The sequence below is a fragment of the Dermochelys coriacea genome, chromosome 4, assembly GCF_009764565.3.
Source record: "Dermochelys coriacea isolate rDerCor1 chromosome 4, rDerCor1.pri.v4, whole genome shotgun sequence".
NCBI classification, from domain to species: Eukaryota; Metazoa; Chordata; order Testudines; family Dermochelyidae; genus Dermochelys; species Dermochelys coriacea.
In genome coordinates this window covers 11,278,970-11,296,533 of record NC_050071.1, presented here as the reverse complement: position 1 = coordinate 11,296,533, position 17,564 = coordinate 11,278,970, and the positions used below count along the sequence as shown (strand labels likewise).

Here is a 17,564-nt window from a genome sequence, read left to right as displayed (position 1 = left end):
AGGCCTAGCTTAAAGCTTGCTTGGTTCTAGACTTTGGTTTTATAATTAGCAGCAAACTCAGTTAAAGGGTACTTGGCGCTTCAGTCTTCTGCAGCTTCCTCACAGCTGCTATGTGCGAGACCGTAATTATATCATTTCCTAGACAAATGAATTAACAGCATTTTTTCCCAGCAAAACAGGAAATAATTCTTATGCATATTATGGCAATGGTTGGTAGAAGGTGCATTTTAATTCAGCATTGCCCTTTGTAACACACAAGCCTGTCTTTCTCTCAGCCCACAACAGTACCCATAAATATATACGGTACATCATTTAGCACATCCCTATAAAGTCCTTTCATTATGTGTAATGACCCTTCTATTTGATTTGCAACTCAGTATCCTTGAACCGCCAACTGTGTAGTCATGCAAAGATGTTCCCCCTCCCCTGCAAAGGTGAAACCTAGCTTCATTCCAGACTGAAACAGATAGTCATTTCAAATTAAGATGAAATTTAAAAATAGTGCACACACAATATACATATACACACACAACCTACTCAAAGATGCAAAGTGGAGATTTCAGATTATGTATATGATGCTTTTCAAATCAGGAACAGGTACCATCAGCTTCCGAGATATCGCTGTTTACAATTATAAGGTGTAATAATACAGATGCTGGAGCATTTGACACAAACACCCCAACTCTGGTCCCATTCACACTACCATCTTTGTCAGCACTTTCATTATATCCCCCCTTTTCTGAGAAATGGGGCACAGGTAGGCATCGCCCCAGGGTTATGAAGCTTTGCACTGGGATGAATTTTGCTCATCAAGGGCTTTGCCCGGAGGCAGAGTAATTTTCTTTTTAAATATGTATTTAATCAAGTAAGGGGACAGAACGTTAAACAGAAAACAGAGTGATTGTACTGGGCTTATCATGCTCATTGCGTTCCTGCAACAGAGACGTGTCTTTCGCACCCAGCCTGTACTCAGGGGGAACAGGAGCAGCACAGGTGTCAGCTGCAGAAAGGGGGAGCAGACTGTAGACACCAATGCTGCAATTTCAGACTTTGCTGTCCCTTCCCCCCACCCCATGTTTCCATGGAAGTGCTGCTACACTGGAACCCAGAGCCGTAGCTAGGCATTTTAGCGTCCGAGATAAACAAGCATATTTGCAAATCCTATTGGTGTTTTTCCATTACTTTTCCACCCAGTTCCCCCACTCCCCATGGCTTTGCACCCTGGGCAGCTGCCCTGCTCATCCCGCTCTGATTACGGCCCTGCAGGAGCCATAACTCCTCCAATTGTGTGCAATATTTTTAGATAGCATGTGCTTAAGTGTTATGCTGGGTTGGCACCCTAGTGCCCAGATACAACACCTGGAGCAAAATGATCACAGAACCAAAGGAAACGCAGAACTATTACAAGCTGTTTATTGAATGTTACATACAAGGATATTGTAGAGATTGGGAAAACTTACTAAAGCAAAGAAGAAGGACATCAATAGAGAGGAGGTGGTTAAGGCACTAGCTTAGGACTTGGGAAACCTACGTTCAAGGCACGACTTCACCACAGACTTCCTATGTGACCTCAGGCAAGTCATTGAGCCTCTGTGCCTCAGTTTCCCATCTGGACAATGAGATCAATAGCACTACCCCACCTCACAGGAGTGTTGTGAGGATAAATGCATTAAAGATTGTGAGACAGTCAAATCCTATGGTGATGGGAACCATAGAAATGCTTAAAATAGGCTAGAGAGTTGTAAAGAAGTTACACTAAACCTTCAAATTCATAAGAACATAAGAACGGCCATACTGGGTCAGACCAAAGGTCCATCCAGCCCAGTATCCTGTCTGCCGACACTGGCCAATGCCAGGTGCCCCAGAGGGAGTGAATCTAACAGGTAATGATCAGTGATCTCTCTCCTGCCATCCATCTCCACCCTCTGACAGACAGAGGCTAGGGACACCATTCCTTACCCATCCTAGCTAATAGCCATTAATGGACTTAACCTCCATGCATTTATCCAGTTCTTTTTTAAACCCTGTTATAGTCTTAGCTTTCACAACCTCCTCAGGCAAGGAGTTCCACAGGTTGACTGTGCGCTGTATGAAGAACAACTTCCCTTTATTTGTTTAAAACCTGCTGCCCATTAATTTCATCTGGTGGCCCCTAGTTCTTGTGTTATGGGAACAGCTAACTAACTTTTCCTTATTCACTTTCTCCACAGCACTCATGATTTTATAGACCTCGGTCATATCCCCCCTTAGTCTCCTCTTTTCCAAGCTGAAAAGTCCTAGCCTCTTTAATCTTTCCTCATATGGGACCTGTTCCAAACCCCTAATCATTTTAGTTGCCCTTTTCTGAACCTTTTCTAATGCCAGCATATATTTTTTGAGATGAGGGGACCACATCTGACACAATATTCAAGATGTGGGCGTACCATGGATTTATATAAGGGCAATAAGATATTCTCCGTCTTATTCTCTATCCCTTTTTTAATTATTCCTAACATCCCGTTTGCTTTTTTGACTGCTGCTGCACACTGCGTGGATGTCTTCAGAGAACTATCCACGATGACTCCAAGATCTTTCTCCTGATTTTCTCACTTCAGAATGTTTAGCTATCCTCTGGAATTGTCATAGCCAGATAGAATTACCTATTCATTCTAAAAGGATGGCTTAAAGGTGATTGGCTAATAAACTCAATAGCACTAATCAATCCTATGGTTACTCTGCAGTGCCTGGCAAAGCAGAGCCCTGATTGGGACATCCTCTACAATATCAGTAGGCTTTACCCTTGGGAGGAGCCCAAATTGAACCCCACACCTGAACTGCTCCTAACAAAAGGGAAGTTTGGATCCTCACTTGGCGGCTCAGTCCCCTTTCTGCCAGATCTGCAAACACCAATGAGAATTGTGCTGCGTTACGGTAGCCATTGCTTTGCTATTTAGCATTCTTTGCCTCTTCCACTTCCCTGGCACTTGGAAATACTGTGAGAAACTACATTAACCTTGAGCTAGCATTAGATTCAGAGTGGGGAACCACCTCCTTAAGCATTAGATGAAGTGCCTGGGACATAGTTAGGATTGGCTAAATCTGTTAAAGAAACAGATACTCAGCCCTGCAATCAGAGAAATGCAGGGCTAGAAGGGATCTCAAGAAGTCACCAAGTCCAGCCTCCAGCACTGAGGAGGACCAAATAAACCTAGGCTACAGAGAGCATCCACAGGAACAACATTGCAGGTGCTTGGCACCACTGGCAACCAACTCCTCCCCTCCCCCAAGTGCCCCCCACCCGCCATGATCAGCTGTTCAGAGACGAGCAAGAGGCCTGGGGTGAGGGTGGGAGGGCAGGAAGGTGGCAGAACTGGGTGGGACAGGGGAGAAGCAGGGGCAGGAAGAGGCGGAGCAGGGGCTTGGGGAAAGGGGTCGAGTGTGGGCAGGGCCTGGAGCTGAGCAGGGGTTGACCACTCTTGGGACAAGGAGGAAGCCAGCACCTGTGCTAGCCCATCTCTGACAGGTATTTCTCCAAGCTGCTCTTAAAAACCTCCAGTGATGGGGATTCTAGTCTTCCACAGCTTAACTACCCTTATAGTTAGAAAGTCTTCCCCAATATCCAATCTAAATCCCCCTTGCTGCAGATTAAGCCCATTACCTCTAGCCCTGTCTTCAGTGGACATAGAGAGCAATTGATCACCATCCTCTTTATAACAGCCCTTAACATATTGGAAGACTTAGCAGGTGTCCATTCCCTGCTCGAGACTAGACAAGGTGACATGAGCAGATATTTACACCGACACGAGCTGCACTTTAGCCAGCGAGGCTCCATACAGGTACAGACACCTGGCTAGATGAGATTCAGCTGCAGGAGCAAGGCCTCAGTGTAAACACACAGTACTGGCCCAAAGTTGAAGGGCACCAGAAAGCTTGGAATCAACACAGCTTTGGAAGAACGGAGAGCAGATTCAAAAGCTTTCAGACCATGCAAGTGAGCCTCCCCCACCACCATCTGGATTCAAATGGGTCCCAATGCCAAGCATGCAGCACCTTTAAAGCCAGCCAACACTGTCATCCCAGGCTGTAGCATCTGTGCAACCAACCTGTACTTAAGCAGGGATCTCGGCTAACCAGCTTTGTACTGACAGCTGCAAGAATTCACTGTCTAGATGAAAAGTACCTGGACAGCTTTTTTTGAGAAAAGACACTCGAAGCATTTATTCTGGGGAAGGTAGATGGAGAAATTTGTCTGGCTTTAGCATGACCGAGACCAGATTTAACCAATATTTATTCTTCTGAGGCGGCAGCCTGTCAATTTATCTGATCATGAAAATCAAATAGACGCTCAAATCTTATACCTTGTAGAGGTTCATCAAAACATTGAAGAAGGTGCTTAACTTTAAGATTTCCACGGGACCAAAATGCATCCTTAAGTGTTTTGCTGAATCAGGGCCCAAACCCTTTCCCCCCCGGCACTCGATTTTTACATTTCAATTCTAGGTTTTGGTCAAAGGCTTTTTGCCATTTTCATTTAAATACACATGAATATTTTAGGAGATTTTTATTTCATTGTGTTTTAGAGGAAAAAAACTTGGTTGGCAAGTATACAAAAGGGATGCAGTCATATCAGTCACTTTATTTAGTTATTTACACACACACAAGCAGAGGGGGGTTTTCTCACAATTTTAAAGTGATTGATTACAGCGTAGTGTACGTTATGAGGACTGACCAAGAACAGATTAACAGAAGGGCATTTCCTCAATGCCCATTTTCAACCCTGATAAATACAAAAATGCTTTTGTATTGTCGTTAGTTAATGTCAGCGGAACAGACCCTGGCCACAGAGCAATGGCCGCCTCAGAAAAATGCCAAAGGAAAATAAATTTTAAGCCAAGACTTATTTCCGAGGCAGGAAATGTTGATCTTGCAGGTGTCTTATTACAATTCCTGCCTGTGGGGTGAATTGAATAAATTCAATTTATTCCTGCTCTGTGGGGTGATTGAGATGGAACAATTTTGGCTGTGGAGTAACAGAACCATAAGTCACGCTGCTGGTATTTAGTATTGGCTTAAAGAAAACATTTTCCCTAGCACTGGGGAAATTGACCCTTGCTGAAATTCCTCCACCCTTTTCAGTGAGCAGTGCTGCTTTGCCTGGGTGACATTCTGAATCCCAGGGCCAAAATTGGGCATCTTCACAGTCCCCTGACCCCCGCCCCAGGAAGGAAATGCACACCTCCTGTAGAGAAATCCTGCCTTTTCCCCAGCTGGTGGCGCTATGCCTGCAAAAGTTCACTTTGTTTTTTTGCAAAGCACCTGGCTTTGGGAGCTGAGCGATGGAAATGGGGCAAGGGGCATCTGTGTTAACATCTGCTATCTTTTGTGGGTCCTGTGGAAAGCCAAAGCTTCAGAGTGTGGATCCTCTGGGTACTTCCATGGGCAACTCCCCCACCCCCAATCAATGAAATAAAATATAGGGAACAATCATTCCCCCCCTCAGGGACTTAATTCCTCTGCAGACAGTGTCCCAAACATCCCCCCTGTGGGCAGTTACTGCTCAGGTACAAGCCAAAACAAAGTCACCCCAGGAGTTTGGAACTTGGCCATGTTGGGGACCAATCCTTCAGACTGTGATCCCTCATGTACCTTTTAGCCAGCCCCTTTCCGACCCCCCACTGCACTACAGCTCACAGCACGTCGGTACATGAGACAGTATCATTGGGACAGGGTAGTACTAAGGCAAGCCGCTGGCCCCTCCCCATCCCCCGGTCCTCTCCACTGCCATGACTGAGTCTTCTGCTGCTCCCTGCTTGGATACCTTCACTTCAGCTCCCAGCACATTGGGACAGGACCAGCTGGCAGAGGGAGCCCTGCTACAGACCGAGGGAGATTACAAAGGCCTGAGTTCCGCATAGCTAGGTCTCATGGGTGCATGGCACCACAAGGAGGCAACAAAGAGCTGGCAGGTGTCACAGCTTACAAATCCCCATCGAATTTATTGCAAGTCCTGGGTAAAAGGACCACACTCTGCATGGCAGAAGGACAAGATGGACTCATCATGCATCTGTCCTGTAACTCCATTGATTTGCAAAGACATGCTTAACCTGCAGCGTAGTGTTGGAAGTGGGCCAGTGGTAGTTTCTGAAAAGGTTTGCATCCAGTGCAGAATGACCTAGGTCAAGACTTCCCTTGCTTTAGCCATGTATTGACCTCCCAAATACTAAACACAGATAATAACCCTGGCAACACTTGCATTACGTGAAACACCTTGTTTTCAAGTAACATGAGCCAGTGTTTTGTTACCTGGTTACACACTATAAGAAGTGTCCTATTCTAAATCTGTATCTTTCAGGACAGATCAGCCCTCTCCCAGAATGTGCTAAACGTTAGCCTTTGGGAAAGAAGTGTCCTTACTGATAGCTTGAGAGATAGCAGTTATGTAACTCCCCCATCTGCTTCCGAGGCTCCATCCCTGATCTCAGGTGCTCGTTTCACAGGCCTTTGAGACACCAGGAGGGACAGTCAAAAATTAGCGTGGCTGTTCTCATTCCCAGAAACGAGCATCTCTCTTTGGTCCCGCACCATTCAAACCCCAGCCCTCGCAAGAAAAGCCGAAGTGTCACCTCTTTACTGTGCTAGGTAGGGTATGCACCCAGGGAGAGTCTCTCCACCCTGAAGAGTCTGCAGTCAGACTAGACAAGACAAAGGGCGAGAAGGGAAACAGGCAGCACAGTGAAAGGACTCGCTCAAGGACACACAGCCAATCAGAGGCAGAGCCAGGAATAGAAGCCAGGTCCTAGTCCAGCGGCCATGCCACCACACCCTGCTTCCTCCCTGGGAACATCTCCAACATTGGCCTAGCGCCCCTCTGGTGAGAAGGGAATTGTATCTGGAAGACCTAATTTTGAAGGTGGGAGGTGCAGTATCACCATATTGCAGCTGGCGTTTCCCATGGGCATTACGAGACCAGCCCAGGAGAGTATGAGAGAATAATGCAATACATCCGATGAAGTGAGCTGTAGCTCACGAAAGCTTATGCTCTAATAAATTTGTTAGTCGCTAAGGTGCCACAAGTACTCCTTTTCTTAATGCAATACTGGCATTGCCCAGCAGGTGTCAGCCTCTATTAACAGCGCACACCTGATCAGAGTTAGGGGCTCCGGCAGGGTTTGGTTAGGGCAAGGCAGTGACACTTGGAGGCATTTTCTCCTTCAAAAAGCTTCTGGAGTTCATGGGAAAGAGTGGAAGGATGAATATCTATGGCGCCCAGAACCAGGACAGGCTGGGAGAGCAGACAACGCTGTCCTCCCCAGGGACTCTGCACTAGGAGGGGTGCAAGGAATTAAGTCAAGGGGTAGGCACCTAGCCTGTCATTAGGGTCACACCTGGCAGCATGTCTCCATGAGAGCTCATCTGTGGCTCCGTACTTCTGTCATTTTCTCCAGGTCAGGACATGATTTACCCTGTGCCTGGCCCTTGCTGGTGCCTGGGAGTCTCAGGGTAACAAGTCGTGACAGGCTGCCCCAGCAAGGACTTCAGGGGAGGACACGCATACACATGGATACCCCAGGCCCAGCAGAGCCAAGAGCAGAGAGGGGCTAGGCAGAACTGGCAACCTCTGTGCTTTGAGGCTGCAGATGACCACAAGGCTTGGCATGGACCCAGAAGGAGCCCTGACCTCAAGGACGCTGGGCTAGCTAGACCTACTGCTACACTCAGAATGAGATGCATGAGCCGGGCATGCTTGGTGCTTCCCCACCGGACAGGGAGATGGAACCCACTCAATGCCAATACGAGGAAAATCCCCGTTCTAGCTAGGGGCCTCACAGGGTCTCAGTAAGGCCCCAGGTTGGCACTTACAGTGCTACGGGTTAAAACCCGGTACTGAGAGGTCCTTGGTGGATTTGCCAGCAGGGGAGGCTGCACCCCAGTTCTAAACCTTGCACCCCCTCCGATTTCCATTATATCCTCCAGTCTGGAGGGTTAATGCAGCTGTTTCCATGGCACTGGCTGGGAGTGAGTTACCAGCCCCCCGGCTTTTATCCTCTTACTACACATTTCCTTGTAATAGGCAAGGAGCAGCAGGGCCTGATTACCTTATCAATGGAGTCGCAGCCTCCAGCAGATCTCGGCCCCTGCAGCTTGGCCTCCCTGCTCCAGTCTGAAGCTTCTCCCAGGACAGTGATGCCTCCTGGCGGTGTCAGGCCCGTACCAGTCAGGGACTACTCACCCAGACCAAGGTTAATGAAGAGAGTCTGTCACCTCAGAAGCGGCTCAAATGAGGCCAGGCAAGAGCAAGACAACAGCATTGGGGACCACAGCAAGGAGGAGATGGCTGAACTAGCATGAGCAACTGTCATATGTCTACTTGTAGTAGGTTATTCACCCACTAGATTTCACTGTATGCCAGTGGCTCTCGATCTTTCCTGACAACAGTATCCCTTTCAGGAGTCTGATTTGTCTTGATTTCCCCTCACTTAAAAATTACTTGCTTACAGAATCAGACATAAAAATACGAAAGTGTCTCAGCACGCTATTACTGACACATGGCTTTCTCATTTTTCCCACATCATTATAAAATAAATCAATTGGAATGTAAATATCGTACTTCCATTTCAGTGTATAGTATATAGATCAGTATAAATAAGCCAGTGTCTGTATGAAACTTTAATTTGTACTGACTTCCCTAGTGCTTTTTATCTAGCTTATTATAAAACTAGGCAAATATCTCAATGAGTTGATGTACCCCCTGGAAGACCTCTGCGTACCTCGGGGTACATGTACCCCTGGTTGAGAACCACTGCTGTATGCCATCAGGCATGCTAGACAGGGGTGGGGTGGTGGGTAAACAGACAAAGCTGGGACTCAAGCTGAGTGGAAGCCTGTTTGTGTCTAGTTGTACTGTTTTGTTTAAATAGAGACAACCTGTTTCAGAAAAATGGATCCAGCCATCATGACATCAGTGTTGGGAATTTTTGTTAGAGATGTGCGTTAGCACAGACAGGCCTCAGTGGCCTGTTCCCCAAGAGAAATGTGGAAGCTGACACAGGAAAAAAGAAGCAGAAAATGCTGCTTTCAAGGAGTATTACCTCCTGTGGGGGCATTCTGCAAACCCACTTTGGTGGGGTCAGAGCACAGCTCTGAGCTGAGTAGCCAAGCCCAGCACCCCTCTATCAGCTTGATCGTGCTGCAATGGCAGGGCTGCACAGCGAATTGTACACAGCTCTCCAGGGATGTGGAGCTTGGTTCCTTGTGAACCCACAGCCTCTGCAAGTTCGTTTAGTCAGGCCTCAACATCCATTGTCCTTTCTGCTGCCCTGCATGGAGGAGGGGATGCTGCGTCACAAGCATAGCTCCCCATACCCTGCGGAGGTTGTGAGGCAAGTTCTCCTTCAACCTTTGGACGACAGGCGAGTATAGGGACTGCACTACATCTCAACCCAAGCAGTCATCCCAGAATCTAACGGCCTGCAATGACCTTACGCAAGACCAGGGTGGCTAAAAATCAATTTTTTTAAAAATTAAAAATGGCATGTTCTTTATTTAAATCAGAATTTTTACAAAGAAAAATGTACTTATTTAAAATTATGACAACCTCTTAAGGCCTAAATTTACTGCAATCTACACAAATAATTTAAAATGAAATAAAAATTAACATTAAAAAACTCCTGAGCCGCCTCCATCCGTGACGTGGCAGATGCCTGAAGAAAGGCTTTTGTCGAGCTTCAATGCTTGTCTCTCTCACCAATAGAAGTTGGTCCAATAAAAGATATTACCTCCCCCTCCTTGTCTGAGCTGTAGCTCACGAAAGCTTACGCTCAAATAAATTTGTTAGTCTCTAAGGTGCCACAAGTACTCCTTTTCTTTTTGCGAATACAGATTAACACGGCTGCTACTCTGAAATCTCTCATGACAGATGCCATTAGTCTCAGGGGCTGCTCTCAGCCATCTACCCTTCCCTGGGCACCCTAAATTTCATGTCCTACCACCAGAGAGAGAAAGACAGACATGGTTACCCTTAAAAAGAAAAGGAGTACTTGTGGCACCTTAGAGACTAACAAATTTATTAGAGCATAAGCTTTCGTGAGCTACAGCTCACTTCATCGGATGCAGTCTCTAAGGTGCCACAAGTACTCCTTTTCTTTTTGCAAATACAGACTAACACAGCTGCTACTCTGAAACCTGTCATGGTTACCCTTAGACAAACTTGGCCTGTCTACTATTGGCTCAAGATCTCCCTCACCCTCTTTATAAGGATGTGTCTGATCCCAAACGACCCCAGCCCCTCTGATTGCAGAGCCCACCATGTGGGGAATGGTTCAGAGCATCAGGAATTACCCAGCCCTTCCCTCAACCCTGAGGAAGTGACAGGTGCCTTAGCGCACCCTGTGTATTACAGTGGGGTTTTACAGCCCAGCCAGTCTAGGGCTTTGTACAGAACTCACAAACATAAAACATCCTCCCCATACTTCCCTCCCTACGATCTCAGAGGCAGAGTTATTTTGCAATAGACTTGAATTATTACTGAAGCTGTTTCCAACAGGCCTCAACAGCAGTACAACAAACGACAGGTCCTGCCTGATCTTCCTCGAGCAAAGCCAAGGGAGACATCTCCCGATTAAGGGCCATGTTTTGGCCAAGGTCAGAAATACTGTAATGCTCGTAAGTGCATGCTAGACACGTGACTTTTAGCCTTTTCCTCACTGGGACACCCATAACCCCCCCCCCCCCCTCTCATTTAGCACGAGGTAGGGAATGGGGGTCATGCCCTTCCGACAGCTATTTGTGACCTCCAGGCCAAAAATCCAAATGGCTACAAATGGCCATTCGTTTATTGATCTAGAAGAGGAGTATCACAAACTAGCAACAGACCTTTAAGACACCGTTAGCTCTTGGTCCATGCTGGCCCTGCCACAAGGGTACAGCGACCTGGGCGAAAAGCAGAGTCACACCAGGTAGATTCTCTGCAGGTGCTGCCTCCCCGTGTCCCAGCATGGAACGTGAGCACCTCACATAGCCTAGAAGGTTGATTCCTCTTGTGACTTAACCAGTCGGGATGAAGGGGTTAGTAGGGCCTGACAAGCGTCGCTTTAGAAGAGAGTGCCGAGTTTGAGTTCTGGATCCACGAAGCTGGTGCTCGCGGACGGCGTTCCCCACAGGCGGAGACCTCCCCGGAGCGGCTCATTTTATGTTAGCGTTACAGGGCCAAGTCAAAGGGAAGAGCGGGTCGGTGCAAATACCAGGTCAGCAGCTCAGCGCGAGCCCACCACGATGGAATTAATATTGATAGGGCACAGCGTCAGAGCCGGATCACGACAGCAATTAACCGAACACAGAAGCCTCTTTAGCTGCCACCTGCCACCCTCCTGTTGGCTGCTGCGACGCCACCCCCCGCTCTGCCTGGGGCCTCCACTCCCACCGATTTCAGGGGCGAGAGAATCTGGCCTCACACATGGGAGTTCAGCTTTTGACATCATGGAAGCAGGATCTGACCCATCTAGCCTGACATTCCCCAGCAGCACCACTGAGAGTGCCTTGGATTTTGGGCCGCGGACCCCAGGAAATCGGGATTTCCAGTGCCAAGAACGCCCTCCACGCCACTGGCGACAGCTACTCCACTAGGATACACCCGCTGGATACATTGGAAATGAGACACACAATGCAGTGGTCCTAGAAATCTAGCCAGGGATGCACATCAAACACCCCATCGCTCCTCTGGCGCGCCAGCATCCTCAAAGAAACCGAACAGCGGCGGGGAGGGGATGCCCCTCACTGGTACTTCAACCTCAAATATTCTCCGAGCAGAGAAGCAGCCTTTTCCTTTACAAAAAGAAAAGGAATACTTGTGGACCTTAGAGACTAACAAATTTATTAGAGCATAAGCTTTCGTGAGCTACAGCTCACTTCATCGGATGCATTTCCACCAAATGCATCCGATGAAGTGAGCTGTAGCTCATGAAAGCTTATGCTCTAATAAATTTGTTAGTCTCTAAGGTGCCACAAGTACTCCTTTTCTTTTTGTGAATACAGACTAACACGGCTGCTACTCTGAAACCTTTTCCTTTACAGGATTCCCCCACTCACCGCCCTGCATTGTCCGCCTCCAGAACACAGCAGACTCACTTGCTACAGGAACAGGGCAGACAGACCTCACTGCAGCTGAGACTGGGGCGGGGGGATGCCCTCTGCAGGCACCTGTGGTTAATATTGTAATGGTGCAGGTGACCCGTGACGGGCTGTTCCTGTGGCCTGCTTGAAGGATGAGCATGGAAGCCAGGGCCTGTCTGATGCGGGGAGCGTGTGCTGGCTCTGTCCCGTTCGGGGCGCTGTTCTGCAGAGTAACAATCCGGCTCCCTCCAGGCCAGAGCCTTAGGAAGAAGCCAGCTGCGCGGCAGGGCTATGCCATGGGGAACACATTTCCTCTCAGTGGAAGCATTTGGGGGCCCTCTGCTGGCAGGAATCAATGGTGCTCCCCAGTTTCTATCTGGGCTAAGGGCCACGCACTCCCCTGCCCTGTAACCAGCAGGCTCCCCCGTTACACAAACGAGGCCAGGCAGCACAGGAGAAGCTATACCCTACAACTCCCCCACGGCATAGTGACCTCCAACCTCTGCTTAGTTCAGCTGCCAGCCAGTAGCCACTGGGGCAGGATGAGCGTGTGGCCAGGGGTCTAGCTGAGGAGTCAGCAATTTCCCCCCTGGAAATGCCTCCAAGCGTATAATCCCCAGGGCCAGGTCATGCTGCTCAGGCCATGGCGGTGGGTTGGCCATGCACCACCGGGCTGGGGCTGAAGGAAGGGGGACTGAGGCAACACAGCTCCCCATCCTGTTCCTGCTTTGCCCCCGGGGAGCAGGGCAGCCCGAGGCCTCCAGCCCAGAGTCAGCAGAGGATCCCTTGTCTAGCCTGCGTACGTCTGAGGGTCTCCAGACTGCCGGGGGAATCCTCCCCACTCTCCCCTCCTGCTCCACTCAGCCACTATGGCTCAGCTCATCGCAAAGTGTGGGGGGGATAGCTCAGTGGTTTGAGCATTGGCCTGCTAAACCCAGGGTTGTGAGTTCAATCCTTGAGGGGGCCATTTCAGGATCTGAGGCAAAAATTGGGGATTGATCCTGCTTTGAGCAGGGGGTTGGACTAGATGATCTCGTGAGGTCCCTTCCAACCCTGATCTTCTATGATTCTATGCAAGTGAGCTCTCCCGGCGCTGTGCGCTCTGGAGGGTCAGTGTCTCTGTCCCTGGGCACCCCAAGAGCTGGCTGAGTGCAGCGCACTGGGTGGGGGTACATCCGTGATTTCTGGGAGATGGCACTGGCCAGTGAATGGGGAGCGGCCCCAAGATGGGGGGAAGATTTCTGAGCAGCGTGGGTAGAACCTACAGCACCCGGGGAAGCTGGTAGCTAGGACAGAGGTGGGCCAATGGCCAGCAAGGACCATCACGGCAGCCATGGGAGAGGGGGACCTAGTCAGAAGCTACATTTACTGGCAGGCTGCGGGGGTAGCATGTGTCACTGGTCAGAAATCGTATGCAGCTTGCGGGCCTGATCCCAGGCTGAGTAGAAGGCCAAGAGTTCACAGCAGCCCAGCAAAACTGCAAAACCTTGGATGTCAGTGCAGCCCTGATGTGCCAGGGTCACCCATGTACAACTGAGCCAGTGCTGGCATGCCGGGGTCAGGAGCCTGACGCCAGCGGGGCTGGCAGATCCCCACTCCGAGGGCTCACCTGTGCTCAGGCTTTTAGGAATGTTCTCACACCTTTTAATTCACACACATCCACTAAAAGGACTGGAGTGTAATAGAGACAGGACAAACTGGTGCTCCAGGACACACACATTGTATGCAACCTTGGGTTAAGCACAGCTAGCAGCAAGCAATTCTGCCTTGTCTAGGCGTGACTTACAGTCCTGGTAATTCAGTCTACACTGCATGCTAGCCCAGGCTCGAGCCCGAGTCCCCCCTCCATCTACCAACAAATCAGTCTGACCTGGCTCAGCAAGCACTGAAGTCCCAGGTCCAGTGACTCTGCTAGGAGGCAGTTCAGAGCCCACGTTCCACTGTGACTCGAGTCCAAGCCCTGCAGTGGGGACACGGGTCAAGCCGCAGAGCTGAGTCAGAAGGGCAGCGTAGTGCAGTATGGACACATTAGCCTGGCTCAGAGACCCAGGTCCAAGAAATTTTAAGCCCAGGTTTAAAGTGCAGTGTGAATGCCCAAGCGTGGGCTTGGAAACACCAAGTCCACAAGCCTGGGACCCTCAGATCTGGGTTTACAATACAATGTAGACAGACCCTAACCGGTTAATATGCAACTCACGGCTCAAGTCAACACGTCCCCAACGGATGCCAAGAAGCGGTTTCCATTTGCCCCATTCACATGCTAAACAGAACCAAAAGAACTGGAGGGTTGAAATTGTCAAGGCCTGGAATCACATCAAAAGGTTTGGAAAGTTTGAGCAAGATAAGTTCTGCTAACAGGGTTATTGGACAGAATCCACAGACAAACCCTCACACTTCCCAGTACCCAATAGGCATGGTCAGGCTAGACGTTTGTGCTCACACAATCCAAAGTGGCTGAAGCCAGGAGTTCTGGACCCACAACCAAATGGTCTTTCATCTTCCCCTATGTAAATACATTAAAGCACCAGCCACTGCAGTGGTATTACTCCCCCTTTAGCTGGGCTAATGGTACAGAAATCAATGGTTACCTAGCCCAGAGAAGCTTTAAAAACCAGGTCACATTTGAAGAAAGTGAGTTCCGTCTTTAAGGTCAAAGTCAACAATTTCATACCCAAGCAGAAGTATTTTTCTAGTGGATTATACCTATTCTGAACATGGCCCATCCGTTAGGTGCAACAGAGGCACTTACAAATACCCCCATGGCCTAAAGAATTTACAAACGCTTGTGAAGCAGAGTTTCTAAGCTCAACAAGCTGGACATCGCCCAAGCAAGGAACTCACAAGCCCAAGTGGCAAAGCTGGACTGGGATTTGGTGAGTCACAAACTACCGAGCTCAGGGGGAGTCAGTTGTAAAATGAGGGACCTCCCCCACCCCTTTTCTTTCTATTCTTAAAGAAAAAAGTGAGAGTGAAAATTCCCTGCAAACAGGAGATTTATTACAGGACGCAAGGATGACAAAAGGGTTAACCCTGAGTTAGCTGAATGAGGAGGGTGTGGCTGAGAAGACTCCTTACCACAGGCCAGGCTGCAGTGCACATAGTGACAGGTGGAGTTGCCCTGTAATAAGGTAGGAAAACTGTGCCCTGGTTATTAAGATATTTTGTTGTATTAATACATTGGTTTAGTTTTATAGGGGGACTAGAAGGAAAACCCAACCAGGAAGGTAAAAAACTAGCTCAAGATAAGCCACCCCTCAGCAAACACTTGAGGGCTGTTATAGGACAATGGCAGAGCCAGTGGCTCTGAGGAGCCTGATTTAACAAGCAAGGCTAAAAGCCTGGAAACTGCCAAGAGCAAAGAAACTCCCTCGTTCCAGAGCCAAGGGGGTTGCTGGAGAAAGCAGGACACCCAGGGCTGGGCGGGGGGGAGGAAACAGTGGTGGAAGAATTTCAGCCTGCCTAGGTCACCATCACAGAAGTGGGGGGGGGGGGACAGGGAGGTGGGTAGACTCTTTGTTGGTTTAAAAGCCTTTGTTTTGCTTGTGCTGGGTTGCTACTGTGAGGACAAGCAGCCTTTGGTTTCAGAAGGCTACCTGGTTGCTGTGCTCACCGACTCCCAAAGGGAAGAACCACACGTGGTCTGAACTCAGTGGAACCTGCTGGGTAAATAGGGAGGTTACATGAGGTGCAGGGGCCCAGGGCCCAGTCTGAGGGAGGGAGAAATGCAGCATTCTACCCCTGGAGAAATAAAGGCCCCCGGTCTCTCACCTGAGGGGATGCACTCAGAGACCAGAGCAGGGACAGAAACCATCACAGACAGCTTACAAGCTCATTGTACTGCTCAGACTCAAGCAGGGAGCACAAACAAGAACATACTGTTATTGGCTCTTATAAGAAAAAGCAAGAACTTACCAAACTCCTTTCCAAGCACACTGTACTTTCCCCCTGCTCTGATCTCCCAGCACAGCCTGGCAGGGCAAGGGGAGCAGGTGGCTGCAGTGCTGGGATGACTCTGATTAGGAGATGAGGCTCACCTGCCCTGACTGAGGCCCACTCAGAAAGCAAGCCAGCTGTTTAACCCTCACTGTCCTAAAAGGGAAACAAGCCTACAGGATTGCCAGGCTATCAGGTATGGTATGGAGAGGGGTATCGTCTAAGAGCCCTGGCTAGAGCAGGGATTTCAGGGCTTCCAGGCTCCCTGCCATGGAGCTGGGACCCTTGGCTTAAGCCAGGACTTCCAGAGCTACAGACCCTGGAAGCCCAAGGTCCCTGGGAGTCTGCAAGGCAGGCCTGTCATAAAGCCAGGAAATCTGGGAGTGTCTCGCATGACAGGAGAGCTGGCAGCCAGGGAGGTCTCTGCAGAAACCTGAGGGTCCCTGAAAGTTCATTGAACCTGACTTGTTTTCATGAGAAATTTGGGATGTGACAAACCTGTTTTGTTGGAAAATTTCCAACCAGATCTAGTGGAATTCCTTCCCCACCACCCAGCGGGCGCGCACAGCAGGCAGCAAGCAAAATGAATGGGGAACCCAAGAAATCCACAGACTCGCCTTTTAATTATATAAACACTTAGTCTGGCACATTACCTCCAACTGTACCTAGTATCTATCTTCTACACTACAGCTCAGCAGCTTATTGGCCTTAAGACAGAAATCAGTGGCCGATAATCTCTGGCCTGTGCTATGCAGCTCAGATGCAGTTGATAATAATGGTCCCTTCTAAACACTTGTATTGCACTCAACACAGGTGTATGGTAAAGGATGAGCATTGTTGCTAGTGGATTTATAAACAAGTAAATCTGACAGAAGGCAAAATCTGTACCTGTGTTAAAACCCACTAAAGCACAGTGACAGCTGCCTGTAGTGACCAAAGTTGTCATAGCAGATGAACGAGATGGGTCAGACAGAGCCCTGCCTCTCGAATCCAGTGTTAAGGTTGCACAGAGCAGGCGGGAATTTTGCTTTTTCCACAGGTAAGATCAGCAGAAGCACCTGATCTGAAGCCCTGATGGTATAAAATGAGAATGCCAGAGCATTGGAATTCACCCCCAACTTGGTGTGAACTCACCTACACCTTTAAGGCACATGGTTTTCTCCCCAGACCTTTGAAGACATTGAATTGCTGAAGGGGAAGGGTGGATTAGCTCACCTATTTGAAGGGATAGTTTTTTGATCCATATTTTTATTTATCAAAATCCTATACAACAACATATGAATCTAAAGAAATAAAAAGACCCCTTTTACAACTTTTATTTATTTAGCACAGCAGAATTTGGCAAAGGAAGAAGGAGCACAGATGTACAGAATGCCTAGCCCTTGATTCAGGTCTAGCTATTTCACTTGGATGAAGCACACAGAAAGGCAGAAGCAGACACCTGTCCAGATCCTCACCGATTTGCTTGGAGAAGCCAGGGAACGCTCAAAAAGAACCTTGATCATCAAAAGCATGGAGTTGGTCCAGAACTGTCAAACGTCACT

At 48.8% G+C, this 17,564-nt stretch overlaps 1 long non-coding RNA gene across 1 annotated transcript in view; it reads right to left on the bottom strand.

The window, feature by feature from the left end:
• Nucleotides 1-16,315, bottom strand: part of LOC119854493 — a 94,587-nt gene extending 78,272 nt beyond the window's left edge. Inside the window, exon 1 of the long non-coding RNA XR_006280650.1 lies at nt 16,000-16,315. This is a non-coding gene — a long non-coding RNA (uncharacterized LOC119854493). The remainder of the gene's footprint in view (nt 1-15,999) is intronic.
• Between the last annotated feature and the right edge of the window lie 1,249 nt (nt 16,316-17,564).